This window comes from Mustela erminea, chromosome 18 (genome assembly GCF_009829155.1).
Source record: "Mustela erminea isolate mMusErm1 chromosome 18, mMusErm1.Pri, whole genome shotgun sequence".
In the NCBI taxonomy this organism is placed as follows: domain Eukaryota; kingdom Metazoa; phylum Chordata; class Mammalia; order Carnivora; family Mustelidae; genus Mustela; species Mustela erminea.
Window position 1 is genome coordinate 53,297,349 of NC_045631.1, and position 6,000 is coordinate 53,303,348.

At 44.6% G+C, this 6,000-nt stretch overlaps 1 long non-coding RNA gene across 4 annotated transcripts in view; it reads right to left on the reverse strand.

Annotated features, from left to right (window-relative positions):
- The window catches only part of LOC116578416, a 107,759-nt gene extending 102,066 nt beyond the window's left edge, over nucleotides 1-5,693 (reverse strand). For all 4 annotated transcript variants that reach the window (XR_004280866.1, XR_004280869.1, XR_004280868.1 and 1 more), the window contains exons 1-2: nucleotides 5,461-5,693; nucleotides 174-252 (exon numbers count right to left, since the gene is read on the reverse strand). This is a non-coding gene — a long non-coding RNA (uncharacterized LOC116578416). The remainder of the gene's footprint in view (nucleotides 1-173; nucleotides 253-5,460) is intronic.
- Nucleotides 5,694-6,000: the final 307 nt, after the last annotated feature.

The window sequence follows — 6,000 nt, forward strand, 5'->3', positions numbered from 1 at the left end:
TATTTTGTCTTAAGAACAGAGCACAAACATCATTCAGTACAAACTAGAAAGATAAAGCAGAACAGAATCCCTATATGTTGAAAGCACCTAGAGTTAGAAGCTACGAAAGGCAAGTTATTTGACATAAATGCTGCTGTTTAGATCTCTTCAAGTTCTGTGTGAACTTTTCTTACCTTAGAGACTGAGGAGAAGGAAGAGAAATACCAGCTCATGTAGAGAATGTCCCACAGATCACAGTAATGACTCTCTCAGCTGGAAAAAGAAATAAAAGTCGGGTCGATGGTGTTAGTGTTAGATGATGCATGAGTGTTTGTCCAAACTCTATGAGAAGAATTTCAAATGGCTTGATTCTGATCACCAACTCCTGGCCAGAAACACACTTTCAGACATAACTAGTCTATTTTTTTCCCAGCATCTCCCCTAAACTTACCAAAAAGAAGTATTTTATTTTGGTTTTGTTCTCACCTCTTGCCATTAGGAATAACTGTAAGTCACATAAATAATGACCCGTATTGGCTACTGGGCACAAGGGAAAGTTGAAAGGATAAAACGAAGGGAATGTGTTAACATGACTCTTGGAAATAGCGCAGCTGAAATGTATGGTTTGGCATCTGACTAGAAACTGAATCTTAGCTCTTCACTTGACTTCTTTATGTCTCAGTATAAGATGAGAATGATAAAAATCAGTATTTCAGTCTATGGTAGCTAGCTCATTGCCTAACAGACAGTTGGCACAGACACATCATTTTGTATTCTATCACACACTTGCTAAGAAATACATTATTTTTCTATTTTGTAGGTACATACTTTTATATATTTATATATGTATTTGCTGTTACATACAACAGTTATTATATTTGATCTCCAATTATGCATTAAGCAATGAGATAGTGCAAATTAGGAAACAGGCAGAAAACATTCAAATGAGGTTCTTCTTTTTTCTGTAAGTTGTAATTAGGGAGCGGGGTGGTGGTGGGGACAGGGGAATAATCAAATTCCAAATTCCAAAGTAGTTGACAAGGCAGACCAGAATGCCCTGGGCAGCCCTGATAAATGTGTGTTGTCTCAGCATACTTCTTAATAGCTCCCTCTTTCTAAAGACTATCCTGACTTGATCAATTAAATACTCACAAACCAAAGGCCATATGTTGTAGGATAAACCTGTTGAGAAGAAAAACATAAGGACACCTGATCCAGGGATAAGCTTCCCAGGGTTAGGTAGGATCTAGGGTGATGAGGGAACATAGCTGTGTAAAGAATGAGAAGCACAGTATGGACCACCAACTTCAGAAGGACAGAACAGTGACTGCAGAGAAAAAAACACAGGCATCTATGTAGAACTGGAGAAAAATGAAAATACAGAAGGATCATGTAGTTCAAAGGACAAAATTGCAAAGGACCCCACTACACAGATCAGTAGTTATCAGCTCATAAGGGCTCGGACAGTTTGGACCTAACTATTTTAAGAGCAACAAAAGGAAGAACAGTATTCTGTTTACTTGAATAAGAGGATGTGCCATGAACGTGGGGAGTTGTGGGCACAGAAAATAAAGAGACTGTTTTATTTGGAAGCCCCTGGGGAACTGTTTATTTTACAACAAAGTAGTATCACTTTGTGGCCTCCTTCTTCCCGACGGCCAGAGGGCTCTGGCTAAGAACCCCAAAGCATGCAGCGTCCATTTTGCTGCTGAGTTTACATTTCAGCAGAACAATTCCAGAATGAATCATTGCATGCACAGGTTGTTGGTTCTGCCCGGTTTGAAGCCCATTTTCAAAGCTCTTTCCTACTTTGTGTTCAAGGCTAAGTTCGCAGAGATTTATGTGGAGATTTCTTATTCTTCTTGAAAAATATAAAATCTTTCACCAGAGTATTTTTCTCACTCAGTGAGGCAGTCCTGGGCCTCTTGTTATTATTCTCCGTAAGACATTTTCAACTTCTACTCAAATCTCCAACATTTCTACTTAGGAGAGAAAGGGAGCAGTTGAGAACAGAGAATTTAGCCTCGGACATGATTTGAAATGGGATGGGAAGTGAATGCACCCCTTTAAAATCAGCAGAATGTGAGAGAGAAACCAGGGGGACAAAAGTCTGTGCTGTCAAATAGGAAACTGATTTTAGGAGGATTCACTTTCTCCAAATCCCCTACTCCTAAGACCTAGCCTAATGTGCGGCAGGGTCTAGGGAATGCGTGGTTGCCTGCGAGGATGACGGTAGCTCAATACTGGAAAATAAACCTGAGTAAAGAATGATTTTGTTCGAGCATACATTATATACCCAAGGAGGATATGGCACCAGCTTACAAAGAGTGGGTTTTATGAGGAAAGGAATCTGAGGAATGAGTAAGTAGTAAACTCAAACCAAGCTCTCCCACTTAGATGCTGTGTGGCCTTGGAAAGTGTCTTAAGTTCTCAGGTTCTTAAGTCTCAGGTTCTTCATCTGTAAAATGGGGATAATAATAGTACCTACCTCAGAGAATTATTAAGATGAAATGTGTGTAAAGTACATAGAGCAATCCCTGACACAGAGTAAGTGCTTCTTAACAGCAACAGTAATAACAAAAACCTACCAATAATTACTACTCTACTCTGAAATCTCTATAAATTTAAAAAGTTTCTGTTTCTATGAAATGATTTAGTCTCTGTGTTCCTTCCACCTATTTCAAATCTTCTAAAACCAAGAAGAATTTTTAACACTTAAATCAAAAACTACCAATTCAAAATTTATAAACAAAAGAATTCACACTATGCTTTTGAAATTGCAAAAGATACATCTACACATACACCATGTCCCTTAGTGATGAAGAGGAAGATGCGAAGGCCAAGACATTATGGGGAGCTACACAGGGTCAGAGTTTATCTTTATATCTCTTTGTCTCAGTTTATAGAAAAAGAAAGGTCCCAGTTTCCAGACAGCCATGAAAACAAAATAAACAGGCATGTAAATGAGATGTGTTTTGGATGTGGGTTTGTATATATTGGCAGGAAGAGCAGTGAAACTTTGACTCTACTTTCTTATTCTTTTTTTTTTTTTCTGTCCCTCTCAGTGCCAAAGGAGCTATTTTTAAAAGCACGGGTTTGTGTTTTTGATCATAATGTTATGGCAAAAGGGGAGATGACCTTTACATTTAGTCAGTAGCTGTTATGCAATCAGCAAGTTCCACATGGCAGCACTTCACGTCTGGTCACCAATAATTTGGGTATTCTACGGCTCTTTCGTCTACCCTCATAATTAAACAGAACTTACTAAGACTACACATGGTTAGGTAGTAATTCATTCCTTAATTCGTTAAAAGAATACATATTCCCTCCCAAGTTCTACCCGAACATCCTGTGAGGCCCAGTCTGGTATGGAATAATAGGTAGAGATGAGTGAGTGTGCTAAATCTTTAATGACACACGCAGGTGTAAATCCAGCTCTGTGCGCAGAGCTGAAACAGAATGTAACAGCTGGGAGCACTTCCATGTAAAACCTACAGGATAAAGAGATAACCCACAGAAGCAGGAACGTGAGAGACTTCCACAGAACGCCCGGGCTTCAACTCCACAGGTTCACATCAACAAGAACAGACTGGAATGTCATTATTGACATAGTGTCCTAATTCCCCAGCATTTCAATTCTTGTATTAACCACTTTCTGGGGGTCAAATTCTGGGACAATTTTCCTAGACAGAAGAATGGTAATTTCTGGCAAACAACAACAACAAATGGTGACTTTGTATGTTTTATGCACTGATGTTTTTTCCTGGGTAAAGACTCTGGGGAAAAGATTCCTAAATTACTTCCTTGGCCTAATATTTTTTTCAGACCTTACCTGAAAAACCAATGAAACCAATGAAAGCACTGTCTCTATTATTCCAAAATTTTGACAGAAAACTGAAAAATTCAGTAAATGTTCCAAATAGTTTTCTTCATACAGAATTGAACAACATGGAAAAACCTCACTGTGCCACTAACTGAATTTCTCTATTTTCTTTGGATATTTGGTGATGGATGGTCTAAGGCTGCCGATTAAAATACACTCACATAAAATATGTAGCAGGGAAAAAGAGTACATAATCACGAAGTTTTACCTAATCTTCGCTGCTAACTTTGTGTTGTAAAACAAATTTTAACTTTTCAATTCCCAAACCTCTCCTCCTACCATGGTATCCTGCAGGGAGAATTGTATCTAACAAAACTCGTATCAAATTAGAGTTGATCCATCCGAAGAACCAAATAGCATCTCTCAAGGAGAGGGTGGGGGCGATGGGATCTCATCGCTATACTCCCGACACTAAGAGTACAATTCAAATTGTGAAAATGAGTAATGTTTAAAATGTCTATTTCTTTATTTTAGCATGAACAAAAAGATCCCGTTCTCAGACTCGTGTTAGAATAGTTAAGACGAGCCTCAACGTCTGCATAGTAGTGGCTGAGCGCAGAGAAGATTTATCTGTGAAACACGCAGAGTCCACTGTGGGTAGCCCCGGGCCCCTCTCCCCCAAAACGGCTTATGGGTCTGGATGCCTCCTGTCCTATGGCCTCGGCATCTTGGAGCTTTTTGCTTCTGGCCGTTCAGACGGCAGAGAGAACGGGAGATCATGTGGAAAAGTCTTGAAATAAGTAAATAAATAGATAAATAAATAAATAAATGAATGAATGAATAAATAAATGAATGAATGAATGAATGAATGAATAAATAACAGACATCGGGATTGATTTAAATGACACCTGACTGTCTAGGGGTTACGACCTCAGAGCCTCGCTGGCTTCCGCATTTTATCTACCAACAACCTGTTACACAATTCCTGGATCTTCGTCAATCACACGCACGCCTCTCAAAGGGTGAAGGAGGAGACACGGGAGCAGGCCGACACACAGCGGCCCCAGCCTGATTGACCGGGGAAGGGCAGCGTAAATCCCCCGCAGACAACGCCACCGTCGTCGCACTGCTCCCCAGCGGCCCGGCAATCGTTCCTGCCCTGTCCTCTCCCCACTCTTCAAAGCACCCAAGATCCATGAATACGCGTGCCTTCTGCACGGCCCTTCCTATCTCCTAAGAGCCGGGGTCTGCTAAATAAAAACGAGACAACAGGCTCCCCAAACGCAGTTGGTTTTGCTCGCCCGGACCAGGACTCGCGAACCGGTGCGGCGGGAACCAACCGCGGGAAAGGCCGAGCCGCTCCTGCCATCCCGATCGCCGAGGCGCCGCTGGGACCGCCCACCCGCCCTCCGCCGAGCCCCACAGCCCTGCGGCCTCTCCCCTTCCGCCTCCGAAGCTCTGGGCCTCCACACAGCGCCTCCCCGCAGCCGCCCGCACGCTGCCCGAAGCCGACCGATTCTCGCTCGGATCCACACTCCGTTTACACGCCTCAGGTTATCTGTCAACGGTTCTGGTGTCCGAAGAGCGGCTGAAAGAGACCCCCCACCCCCCACAGGCACACACACCCCGGGGACCGCACAGCGAGGCCTACTCGGTACCTGCCCGACTGTGGACCCCGAGGCTCGAGGCTCTGTCGCCGCCTGTCGAGGCGCTGAGTCCCTCTCAGGATCCCGGCGGCGCGGTGTTTGCGTTCACGAGCTTTTCTCGCTTCGCGGGAGCGCGTCTCTCCCTCGGTCCGGACCGGGTCTAGACAGCGCCGGCACCGGACTGGGCCCGGTCTCGTGAGGCCTGCGTCAGACCGGATCCCACGGCGGACCGCGTCGACGTCAACCGGGTCCCACCGCAAACCGGTTCCCAGGCCAGACGGAGTCCCACGCCAGACTGGGTCCTCCGTCGCACGGGGTCCCCCTTCAAACGGGTTCCCACGTCGGGCAGGTTCCCACATCGCACTGAGTGGACGTCAGACGGGGTCCTACCCCACACGGCGCCCCCCCCCCGCCCCACCCCTGCAAACCTGTTCCCACTGCGAACTGTGTCTCCCGTCAGACTGGGCCCCGCCTCAGATGGGTTCCCATCTCCGACTGGGGCCCACGTCCACTGGTCCGCCATCACTCTGGGTGCCATAAACGGGACTCGAA